At 39.8% G+C, this 13543-nt stretch overlaps 1 protein-coding gene across 1 annotated transcript in view; it reads right to left on the bottom strand.

Annotated features, from left to right (window-relative positions):
* Positions 1 to 13543, bottom strand: part of LOC141782330 (inactive dipeptidyl peptidase 10-like) — a 114166-nt gene that overhangs the window by 44893 nt on the left and 55730 nt on the right. The window lies entirely within an intron of this gene.

The following is a 13543-nucleotide window of genomic DNA, read 5'->3' as shown; positions in this document are numbered from 1 at the left end:
TTCTATTATCAAACCAAACAGTGTGGTATTATTCAACCCAGTCGCACAGCAGTTGGTGAAATAGTCACGAAATTTAATGTATTGATTTGTGTACACAGACACAAATTTCACATTTGTTTCGTGCTGGTCAGCACAAAATCAATTCATATGTAATCCACGCAATTGTAAACCGGCAAGTATAGAAAGCAGTGAAAGCTGCATTAGGGAGGAGGTCAGGGTGGAAGGGTGGTTCAAAAAACAAAGGACTTTCGCCCAGGAGACTGGTGTTTGTGTTCTGTCTGAAATAATAATATATATTGGATTTATATAGCGCTTTATATTAATCTAAAAGACAAGTCAAAGTTGATTTATTTGTCACGTAACTTTTGTACTTAAGTTACGGCATTTCTGGAGTTATTTTAACCCAAACCGCGATCTTTTCCTAAACCTAACTAAGTAGTTTTTGTCACGTTACTTCCGTACTGAAGTTACGCCACTTCCAGTGTTATTTAAACTTAAACCGCAAACTTTTCCTAAAGCTAACTAACTAGTTTTGTTGCCTAAGCCTAACCAAGTTGATGTTTTCCTAAACCTAACTAAGTAGAATACAATACAAAGTTCCCCAAGGCTCCATCTTGGGGCCTCTTTTGTTTAACATCTACATGCTCCCACTGGGTCAGATTTTTGAGAACAACAAAATAAATTACCATAACTATGCAGACGACACACAGATTTACATAACTCTATCACCAGGAGACTACAGTCCAATACAAGCACTGAGTGAGTGCATTGAACAAGTCAATAATTGGATGTGCCAGAATTTTCTTCAGCTGAACAAAGACAAAACTGAGGTCGTAGTTTTTGGAGCCAAAAAAGAAAGATTAAAGGTTAGTGCTCACCTACAATCTGTGATGTTAAAAAGCTCGGACCAAGCCAGAAACCTTGGTGTAGTCATGGACTCAGACCTGAGCTTTAACAGCCATATTAAGACAATTACAAAGACAGCCTTCTATCACCTGAAGAATATAAGAAGAATTAGAGGACTGATGTCTCAGCAGGATTTGGAAAAACTAGTCCATGCATTTATCTTCAGCCGACTTGACTACTGTAACGGCGTCTTTACCGGTCTTCCTAAAAAATCGATCAGACAGCTGCAGCTGATTCAGAACGCTGCTGCTAGAGTCCTCACTAAGACCAAGAAAGTGGATCACATCAGTCCAGTTCTGAGGTCTCTACACTGGCTGCCTGTCTCTCAGAGAATTGATTTCAAAATACTGCTGCTGGTTTACAAAGCACTAAATGGTATAGGGCCAAAATACATTTCTGATCTTCTGCTGTGTTATGAACCATCCAGACCTCTCAGGTCATCTGGATCAGGTCTGCTTAGTGTCCCCAGAGTCAGAACTAAACATGCAGAAGCAGCATTCAGTTTTTATGCACCAAATATCTGGAACAAGCTCCCAGAAACCTGCAGGACCGCTCCAACTCTCACTTCTTTTAAAACAAAGCTTAAAACTTTCCTGTTTGCGGGTGCCTTTTATTAAACCAGATAATGATCTGACACTGCACTATAACTTTTACTCTTTTGAGTTTTATGCAATTTTAGCTTCTATCCTAGCTTTTATTTTTAGCTTGTTTTTATTTTCTAATCTTTAATGTTTTAATGTTTTTATAACTGTTTTAATTATTTCTTAATGTTCTTTTGCATTTTGTCGCAATGTTCTTGAATGTTTCTGTAAAGCACTTTGAATTGCCCTGTTGTTGAAATGTGCTATACAAATAAAGCTGCCTTGCCTTGCCTTACAAAGTACAAACACAGTTTGCCACCAATTGGGTTTGTATAATTGATGAAGGTGATACAATACGGAAAATACTGTAAAGTATTTTTAAAAGCCTAAATATCTCTCCTTTAATATGTTGCATGGCTATGCATGAACAAATGTGTATTCCTTTTGTTTACCAAAAAGTCATTCACAGACAAAGAAATGTATCTTACACAGTGATGTTTAACCTAGAAAGTAAAATCTGGAACATGAAAAACAGCCAAAAAAAAGTAACTTGTTCTTGCTTTTACTTAGCGTTTTCCATGTAATTCAGTAAACCTGTTTCTTGGAATAAACCCAGAGGCTTGTGGAGTCGTCGCTATTCTTACTTTGCAGAACTTGATGAAAGCTTCACAGTGTAAACGGGACAGAACAATTCTCAGAAGACCAGGCCCATTTTTGGACGCACCTCAAACTCTTTATCTTCCTGACATCAATTATGCAGCCTTATTTTATTTGCAGTGACAGAGCAGTGTTATAAATAAATCTATCTTGCTCACAGAGCCCCGAGCTACTGAAAACCCGTCTGTGTATTTATGGATCTATTTGCTCTCCAAGTCTTTTCTTTGGGAGGATGATTCAAAGATAAATATCCTGGAGCGTTGCCAACTCTACATACCCCATAGTTCTACTCTTCAACTTTAGCTTTACACCTAGCAGTTTCTCCACATTAACATTCTTGATCACTCACAAGAGAAAAGTAATTTTCCACATTGAAGACTTTTCCTCCGGTCTAGATTCAACATCATTTTGTTTGTGTTGTCTTTGTTTTTCTCTGTTTTGTTTAGCCTCATTAACTAGAGCAACCCTCATTACACGTCAGGGAACATTATTTGCCATTGTGATTTCTTCATAAGATCGTTATTCATAGACCTCCGATGATACACTGAGCTGACAGGCCGTTATGTTCCTGATAGTGTACATTTTCACATGCCGGAATTCAGCGAGTCTTGCCAGCCCCTGCTGTGAAAATGTGCCATGAAGAGCTGTTCAAACGATGCTATGTATCCATTTAAAACAAACAAACAAAACATTTAAATTGCCTCTAAAGAAATCCATTAAATAGCTCCATCTACGATATAGAAGAGCCAATTCTGACTATCCAGCTCCCAACCAAAGACAAACCACATTTACTTCAGTTCAGTTTAATTTAATTAGATGCAAGTCAGTTCAATTTATCCAAAGAAAACTTAAAAACACTTTAATAAGAAAAACAAATACTAAAGTAAGTCCACTGTTTTGGCCACAGATACGAGGTTTCCACACAACAGCAAAGGTTTTTTAACACGGAAGTAAGTAAGCATTATCAATAGACTATCAACACTCCCAATGCAAGAAGGTGAGAGGAGTATTAGTTAGAATCTCTAAAGTCACTTTGACTGACAGACGTGCTCTTCTTATCTTGTCCACACCTGGTAAGCCAGTTTGCTCTTGCCTTTGAAGCAAATGGTGCATCAGACAAAAAGATGTGTTTTTATAGAAGATGCCAAGTCAAGGTCTTACTGTTTGTCAGCACCATGCTGGAAGGCTTCATGGTTACAAAGCAACACTATAGATACCAAATAGATTGATACTGTATCTCACCTGCTCACCTGTCAAGAGAAGCAAAGCATTCCCTCTACGACTTCCAAGAAACTGAAGTGCACGTGCGTTTCCTGACTCTTTCTTTCTGACAGCAAAATGTGATTTTACTTCCAGTGAAATGCACTCAGCTATCTGTAGCATTGTGCCAGGTGCTGTTTTGAAGATACACAGAAGTTGCAGCAATTGAACGGCACATAAAACAGGCCCCAAAGTGTACCGTGTTACAAAGCAGCTAATCTCAGTCATAATCTCCGTCTGAAATGAACCCTCCAGCTGTTTGTCTACTAGGGATAGTGTCCGCTACGTTTGAGACCAGTTAGCTCTAATCAATCAGAAGCAGGTCTGATGGCATAATTCAGCATATGTGCAATTCACAAAGGAAGATTTATCGCCATATAAAGATAAAGAAAACTAAAAAAAAACACATAGCTAGGGATAATTGATCATAAAATCATCTGTATTTCTTATTTTCTCATTTTATTCATATTCATTCAATTATATGGTAATATTTCATTGAAACAATTCCTCTTTTGCCAAAATCAGACTACACGATATTTGTGACGGTTACGATGGTCGCTATGTCAGATTAGACAATTGAGAGTCATAAATTCTTGTCGTGACTTGGTCGCGACACATGACAGACTACACGTCGGTCCCCTGTTCCGACAATACACACTCTACCGAAACCGCCGTCTTAATGTACTGTCTTACCGGGGCTCTAGCACCCGGACGGAATACAAATAGTAGAATGGCACTCGGAGAGCGCATACCTACGCCAAAGTGTGTGACTTTAAAAACAGATCACAGCTCACAGCTGGCGGTACCGTGAGGTGGTCGGCTTGTTATTAACAGGGAGTGTTTCCGCGTAACGTATCGGCGGATGCCTCTCTCATTCAGCAGCCTTGTTATGTCTGTATAACGTTACACTACGTTGTCTCTCATCCCGTCATCTACCGGTTTTCTCTTTCTCACCGCGGACGGCCAGCAGCTCCCGCACTTCGATGTCTCGCCACACATCCACACACGTATCTCTCTGCTCTCAGAAGTAGAGGCGGGGTCATGCGCCATCAACGCTTCATCAGTTATACTGCGCATGTGTTATACCCTGTGGTCTTAATGCTCAGGCTGATCAGAATTCTTAAAAAAAATTCATGATCTGGATCGCCACCAAAATGTAATGGATTGTTCATTGCGCTACACTCCATCCCTCCAAAATATGTCATTCAAATCCATCCGACCGACCGACCGAAGAACATTTGAAATACAATATGCTGAAAAGTTATTATGGAACTTCTGCCCAATGATGCCAAAAAATGTCAGCCTACTGAAGCTTTAAGTTTGACCGTTTGATTGGAATTGCGAGTGATTGACAGCTGCTCAGAGACGGCAAGGCTCCAGCTCAGCTCTGATTGGTTGTTTTCCTCCGATCTGTGAAATCTTGCAGATGCCGTTAGGAGCACCGGAGGACACAGAGGAACATGATTTTTTTTTCAGATTACCTGTCTCATGTACTACTGTCAGGATATGGTGAAATAGTATAAAAAATAACTTTTTTTAATCATATTTTCTCCAATTCTACCCACTGCTCCTTTAAGTTTTCAGAGATTTAGTGACTTTAAAGCAGGTGCCTTTTGAATAATATATCCTGTGGTTATTACAGTGCATTGTGACTGTAGTATATGTTTTCTGAATGCATGTTTTTGTATCTCTGGAAGATATAACTCAAACATAAAAAACGCAATTTTTTTTCTTGCCTAGTGTTTATTTGTGCTTTTGTTCATTCAACTATGGGAGAAATACGTGGCCTTGAGGTGCAAAGCACAACAACATGGACAAAAGATGATATTTCATAATCAGATATATTCAGATACACTGAATCAGAAAAAAAACCTGTTAGGGAAACACAATGGGATTTCAGGAAACACAATTGGATTTACAGCAAAAAAAACACTATCATATTAAGTTATCTTACTGCCAACCAATAAAGACGAAAACCAACAGTGTTTCAGTCTCTCAATACTTTCCAACTTCCCCAGGCTCTCAGCTTTTAAATCTTTGAAATCACATCACTAATGAATATTTTTACTTTTAAAAAAAGGCTCAGTAATTTTGTAAAATATGTGGGCACTAAAGTTTTTAGCAATGTTAATCAAACAGGAGAAAATGGTGCGTTTGTTAGGGACTATATTCTTCAGCTGATTTATACACATTTGGTGAGCCAGGCAGTATTTACGGCGGCAGGACGGAGTGTTTGTCACCCAGTGCGACAATGTGGCTCATTGATGTGTTTTTAATCGTTTCAGGACGACAAAGGAGGCACAAAGGAATGATATAACATGATATCCTGGTAAACAGGATCAAGAGCTTTGTACCAGTGCTGCTGAGTGAAATAGTTGATCTTGCAGTGGGACAGATTTGTGGGATGTTTTAGCCCCAGAGCCCCAAAGTGCCGGCTCGTCTGACACCCGCTGTTGAACCTCCTAGCACCATTCCAGTCCAGGATGATTTAAACATGGCTGTAACTGAGGAGTGGCCAACACCCACCCAATCTAGAGAAAGACACTGCTGTGCTGTCACCTCCACCAGCTTCTACGACACCCCCAGATGAACCTCCATCTATTATTGACGTCCAGGCCACGGAGGATGATAATGACATACCCTGCCTGGAGAATGACTCAGAATCCACCAGAGAACCAGACTCTGCTGCTGTTCCAGCGTCTCAGACACCCCCTGCTGGACCTCCATTCTTTACTGAGGTTCAGACCAGGGAGGGTGAAAATGAAAAGCACAGACTTGAGGGAAAACCTAAAGGCCTCCAGAGAACCACACTCTGCTGTGACTCCGGCTCCACTGGTAAATGGTAAATGGACTTGCATTTATATAGTGCCTTCCTAGTCTTCCGACCACTCAAAGCTCTTTACACTATTACACTACATGTCAGCATTCACCCATTCACACACACACACATTCATACACTGATGGCAGAGGCTGCCATGCCAACCTGCCCATCAGGATCTAATCTAAATACTCATTCACACACCGATGACTGAAGGACACTCGACATGTGAACTGGAGGAGCCGGGGATCGAACCACCAACCTTCCGATTGGTGAGCGAGCCGCTCTATACCTCTTGCAAATTTGCACTATTAAAAGTATGCCCGGATTAGCTATTAGCAATTACTGTTTGTAATGTATCCATGGGTGTACAGACTGGACATCACTGGATTACTTTGATACTGAAGACAACTTGCCTGCCTGACAATCAACATATTTTTAAGAGTTCAAGAGTTATATATCCTCAGAAAGTGAAAGTCACACTGAATCTAGAAGTATGTCTTCATTTCTGTGTGTTCAGATTGGACACGAGTTATAACTCCGAGCAGGAGAGTGAATTTTGACGCAAATGGCACCAAGTGTTATGAGCAACGACTATATTACAATATGGATGTAGTTTCCGTGAAATCCCCCATAGGTTTCTGAAGAGGTGGATCGTCTGTGGAGCTGAGGCAGGCCAGGCCCAGGACACATATTACTGCCAGGTCTGAACAGGGCCTCAGCCATCCAGTTATAAAATGGAGATGTACTGAGGAAAAACAGCTGGCAGTTACTGCAGTTTCCTTTGGCTTCACAGTTCTTCCATGTGTCTAGGTATCTTGCAAAAAAAGACTCTACTCATCCCCAAATCCTTCTCCTGATGATGCAAACATCATTATCAGTGGTAGTAGTGGAAGGGTGAATACAAAATACAGACCGACAAGTGTTTTACTGTAAGTAAGCTCTGTGAAGTGTATAAAATACTATTTATTTCCGCCTATTTACTACTCATTCAGCAATGTTGTAAATGAAGTTGAGTCTGATACGTCCTGCCAAAATCTGACCTGGGACCAACTCAGCTTGATTTCCAGCCTTAAGTGGTCTTGAATGCTCCTTTTAGAGTGCTTTTGGCCTCATGGATATTAAAGTTTAGCATGCTCATCTGTTGACAATGACAAGCTAAAGAAATGGAGTGCATGCTGTGCCTCAATTCAATATTTTACTGAGCACTTTGGCAGACGGGGACAACATTTACATGATGAATTGGCAAAGCAAAATATTCTAATAAATATCCCAAAGGCTGAATGTGAGAGATAATATATCACCTTGCTTTGAGTGTGGAGCTGGGACCACTTGACATTTCTGTCAAATAAAAGCAGGGAGGAATGCTGTGCTTCAGCGGTTATTCAGGACACTGACTATTACGAGAAAGCATGAGTGGGAGATGTCCTTTGGTTGCATAAAAAGGCTTGCAAGGTTTTTTCTGTGAACGCTGTAATCTTTGCAAACAAGATTTTGCATATCTTCTCCTTCTGAACCCACGGAGATAAAACCGTCTGATGCAGATGGAGCAACAATGGATTCATTACTCATCTTAGACAGAAACAGGGTCATCTTATGCATACAGGTAGAGGACCAAGATAAGGCTCTAAATCTGAAACTGCTGCTGCACATGATCCAGATACACTGTATGATGAGCTATATAATGCTCATGGGTTGCCTGTTTCTACCAAAAGAGCAACTATTCAAGTTCGAGTTCGAGTTCTTCCTCCCTGCACACACTAGCTTACCACATTTATAATCATAATTGGCCAGCTGGCATACACTATTGGCCCATAGATTTGAGAAACCCTGACAAGTCACATGGTTCTGCCGTAGCCAATATGGCCACATACTACCTGCTAACTCATGATAAGCAGCAAGTAACCTACTGTCTGTGTACTCAGACCTCGATATGCCATAATCCTCTGCTGTATACCATAATGAAGTCTACAACACTGGGTGACATGTTCCTTCATTACCATGAACACATACAGAGTATATTTGTTAATATTTCGTCAATTTTATTCCATATATTTTGGATTCTTTTCTACATGGGCTTCTAGGCCTATCTACTGTACTGCTTGTGGTCATCCACGTGCACATGTACTGTATGTGTCAAGGTATGTGTAGGCTACATTATGAAATGTTGGGTGTCACTTTTGACCAAAAAATGTTGTGTTCATTTTGACTTGAGTCTTAATAAATGTGTTTTAATCCATGTGAAAAATGGCTGAATGTGAATTGTTATCTTTAATGCCTTGTTTCTCAATAATATAACGTTTGATGACAGTCAAACTTTGGAAGAGCATATGTCATAGAATATTTGGAGTAGAAAGATCATCTTGGTATTGCCATAAAGCTGACACTTTCCACTTCACAGACATACAAAATACTCAAAATGTGTTTCAGAGTCAAAGTGACTCAAAATGATGGAGCAGGTCACACATATTGATCCAGAAACCCTCACAGGTACAGTATTTAGCATAAAAAATATGCTCAAATCATAACATGGCAAACTCAAGCACAACAGGCAACAACAGCTGTCAGTGTGTCAGTGTGCTGACTTGACTATGACTTGCCCTAAACTGGATGTGATTATCATAATGTCTGTAAGGGGAAACTCGAGGGTACCCATAAAGCCCATTTTCACCCCTTTGAAAATGGTCATGACAGATTTTCCTTGCCAAAATTTAGCGCAAGTTCGGAGCGATATTTAACCTCCTTCGCGGTAAGCTTGTATGACATTAAAACTGAGCCCGCTACAACGTCCGAATGATCGATTGCGTTAATGTGTTTCCAGGTTTCCAATGCCGGCTTCTCAGATGGTTCCGTGTAACAAACCATCTGGCAGGTCAGGTTACTGAACAGTGCCATGCTTCATTCATAGCTCAGTGTTTGTGTGGTTGCTACTGCTTTAAAAAAAATGTGACTGCCACCTATATGTGTTTGTGAGACATATTTTTCAGTTTAATAGACTAAAGCTGTTGAATTTAAACTGTCTTTGAAATCCAGGGAGTCTTGCTTTATTTCAGTGAAGAAGATTATATTATATATCTGTCTTTATTCACATGGTGTGTTTAATAGACATCATTTCAGCAGCAGGCGCTGTCTATAGCAGCCTACGACCTAAACTGCAGAGGTAGAGTGGCTTCACTTTGCATGTCTCTCTTCACGCAGGTGGATCAAATGTTATTAGATGATAAGCGGTCATATTTATAGGAAATTACACAAGACTGGTATTTATATAGCAGCAGAAAAATCAAGGTAAAGCTTTGATGCCGGGCCACTTTTTGCTTTACATGATACACTATATTAATAAAAGAGAAGCTTTAACTTCAGGTTATGAACCTTATACGTTTCCACCCTTGAATCATCCAAAACATTTTGTTGTACTGTAAATAAATAAAATAATTATTAAAGTAACGGTGTGATACAAGTTTTTTTTTTCTCTTTTTTTTTTTACCGAGCCTAGATAACAAGTGCAAAGTCCCAGGGGTGTTTTTCAGTAGGCCCTATGATATAGTGTATCTGAGACATTTCAACACAGAGTGGAGCCACAAAAGCAGGAGATACAGGGGGAATGCATGACATTAGCACTGGAGGCTCCGAGCATGGCTGAAGTGCTGCTTGCTCTCAATGTTTCTGAGTGTGTTATCGAGCAGACGCAGCTTGCCTGTTTCGTATAGTGGTGGGTGGTTGTGGTGGGCTGTGTGTGTGTGTGTGTGTGTGTGTGTGTGTGTGTGTGTGTGTGTGTGTGTGACCATATGGGAAGTAGGGCAAGGAGTTGAAGTGCATGACAGTAATATAACATAGAATTTTTTTTTCACACATCTCATTGTCCTGCTTCTCTCCTGCTATGATGATGGATGTTCTTTAGTTTTAGTAAATCTAAATTCATGCAAGCTTATAATTAAAATGCTGCAGAGATGTGACTCAAGTTATTAAAGAGAAATTTGACACTTTTTATGTTGATGTCCAATCAGTGTTGATGGTAAATGTAGTCCATTGAAGCAATCAACTCCTCAGTGAGTGCCAAAGCTGAGTTCTCCTGCTTGCGGAGCCGCACAGGCAGTGCCTACATGTACCAGGATGCATTGCGCACAAGCTTCTGTCCAAGCCCTCAGGTAGAGCGCCGGTCGTCGATCCGGACTTTCGTAGTGGCCAAACGGCGGTACTGCAACTTCCGTGTCAGTCACGTGATGCATTGGGCCTAAAAATGTTTTTTTCCCATAGACTTACTTTGGGAAGGAGACGTCTGTAACTCAGCAGATATTTTTTTTTTAGGTGAATCAACTTCCCAGTACGAACACCGAAATAGCCCTTATTTAAAAAATGACGTTTTTAAAGTTGTAAAACGCACTAATAGCTGAATCCAGAGTTATTTCCCTTCCTCCGTTCATGTGAGTGAGACCCAGACCGTTGCTGGAGTGCAAGCCATGTCAACGGCTTGACGTTGGGACCCCGTGACCAAGTCATGTGACCGAGCGGACGCTACGCCGCCAAGCTCCGGGTACTTTTCCAGACGGAAGTCAAGCCATTTATGCTTCATGCGCCAATGAGCAACTCTCATAAGAATGAACGGGGCCCCGCCTCCAACTCTGTATCCAGTTCTTTTAATACATCCAAGCTTCTGACGCCCAGCCAAAACATAGTGTCGTTGAGGATTATAAATTGCACCTCTACTTATGCAGGTATTTGAAATAAAAACACGGAGGCTCGGAGGAATAAATACGGCTGAATATCCCAGTCAGCCAAAACACTGTGAAATATATCCTCGTTCCATACCATCCTCTGCAAAAACTACGTCATGATCCTTCATATCTTAAAGCTAGCTAGTGGGGCACGCTAACATGCACAAACATGCACTAAAAGCAACAAGGCAAAGAAGCTCAAATTACTTGTTTGCTGCTATATTAATGCTTTGGATATCATATAGAGCACCTTTAAGTAAATATGAACACTTCCTCCACCACTGCTTGTGCCAAACAATGGTTTTGTCCCACCTTTGCCACGCAGTAATCTGCTAATACTAATTAGAGCCATCATGGGCCGTGTCCAATAGTCCACACTGACCACTGTCAGTGCACTCCCGGCTCCACCGTGAACAATCCGAAACATTAAGGAAAGAAAACTCTCGGCCAGATTTAATGAATTAATCTGACGGGTTATAACAAAGTGAGTTTTCATGCACAGACAGGTTCTCCAGACTCATTTGCAGAGGTAAGCGGAGCCAAATTGAGGTCAGAGAAAAGGTAGTGATGTTATCAGCCAATTCATCTCCTTTCAATGAGCTTTTTAATTAAAAGAAAGGAAAGTCAGTTAAAGGTAGTCTACCCATCCTGGATACGCACTGAAACAGGAAAGGACTGTCATTTCAGTGAAAAGCAATCAATTGATTTATCTGCAATATTACAATTAGTACAATTTGCCTTTTGAAAATAAGGTCAGCCAGATATTTTATCAGTAAGGAGGATTTTGACAGGCGGTTGGATTAATATAGTGCTTGCTGTTTCTTTTTCCTTGCTTCTGTATAGCCGAGGTACAGTCTGGGAGATTAATGTAAGAATTATTCAGACTACTGCAGTATAAAGATTTTTTTAAATAAATCCAAAAGGACTGGGTTGTTTTATTCATAACTTGTTCCAAATCATTAAAGTTTCCCTCTGAGTTATGTTTACATTTGTGTTTCTTACCAAAATGGATTATATGAATTCCTGGGGCCTGACAAATATTTTGATTGCATTTCCTACTACCTAAGCCAGTTTTTAATATTTTGGTTGTTTATATGAATGGTTTGTAGTGAGCACTCTTCTTCTTCCTAGCCTTTTGTTGGCAGATTGCTAAATTCCTTAGCGTGTCACTGCCATCAACTGTCACTCAGGGACTAGCACAGAACCTTTGGTTAGATTGGCAGGGATACATATTACGTCAGATGTCTGCTCATGAACCTACACGTGCATCCATGTGCATGCAAGAACAGCGCAAGACACAATCAAATTGGGGACCAATTGCTCTGAATCAGTGTTAATTTCGTAAACAAAAACTAGGACTACATATATTTGTCAACGACCTTTTTTACGTGACTAAGACGAGACGATGACGAGACGGCATCAACGTCAATAAAAACTAACTGTGAATATCGCATCAGCATGTAATGACGAATAAGACTAAAATGTAGTTCAAAAATAAAAACCTTCATTGACAAAAAAAAAGAGGTGAAAAAACTTTTATAGACTGTTGCTTTTTTTTTTTCAATGCAGCAGTTCCGTTTCCTGTGCTGCACGCATCATACCAGGACTACGCAGCAGCACACAAAGAGCTCAGTCAGTAAAGTTAACAATGACAACCACATGGTTTTGGGAGAAGGAAACTAGGTGATATTTTGGCAACTCTAGATTGACTGAAATATACAATATAATCTGATGACAAACAGTTTTTATTGACTAAAACTAAACTAAAATAGTTACAGTTTTCTATGATTAAGATAAGAATAAAATGCCCAGACTTTTAGTCAACTAAAATTAAACTAAAAAAACAGGATGAGGATTGACTAAATGTGAAAAAAAACTAACATGGACATTTAACACAGGACTAAGACTAAATAAAAAAAAGCAAAATTAACACTTCTCTATAATGCCAATAGTGGCCAAAAATCCCCGGGGTTCCTTTAACAGGGACAATGACTAGTATTTTTGACTTCGCTCCATACTAATGCAACCTATGGCCAAACCTGCGACAATGAGATTCAAGCTGTAAAAAACCCAAACAGAATTATCCTTTAACACACTTATTAGCTTATTTTTAAACTTATTTTTCGTAAGAAACATACTATACTTATTTTAACCCAAATCATAATCTTTTCCTAAGTCTAACCAAGCAATTTGTTGCCTAAACCTAACCAAGTAGTTTTGTTGCCTAAACCTAACCAAATAAACCTAAAAACTAAGTAAACCTACATTGAAAGTTTATTTTGAATAGACACTATGCATGTAATGAAACAAAAAAAACTGAACTGATGCTAGTGGGTACCTAGAGCATCATAGTTTGAAGCGTAGGGCCACTGACCAAGTGTCGGTATTTGACAAGTTGGAAGTGAGAATGTGTTGTATAACATGCTAATCTATGTCATTTTCACAGAAAAATAACAAACTCAAGTGTATATGGTTAATAAAATACAAACAAAGCTGAATCCTACCAGTGCTAAACTGTGATAATAAGCTTTTATGGAGTCTTTACTCACCACAATGTGTGTTCAGAACTGTAAAAGTGAGTAACAATAGGTGATTATACAACATTTTGG

This window comes from Sebastes fasciatus, chromosome 14, assembly GCF_043250625.1.
Source record: "Sebastes fasciatus isolate fSebFas1 chromosome 14, fSebFas1.pri, whole genome shotgun sequence".
NCBI classification, from domain to species: domain Eukaryota; kingdom Metazoa; phylum Chordata; class Actinopteri; order Perciformes; family Sebastidae; genus Sebastes; species Sebastes fasciatus.
The sequence above is the reverse complement of the archived record's forward strand: the minus strand, read 5'-3'. Positions and strand labels throughout refer to the sequence as shown.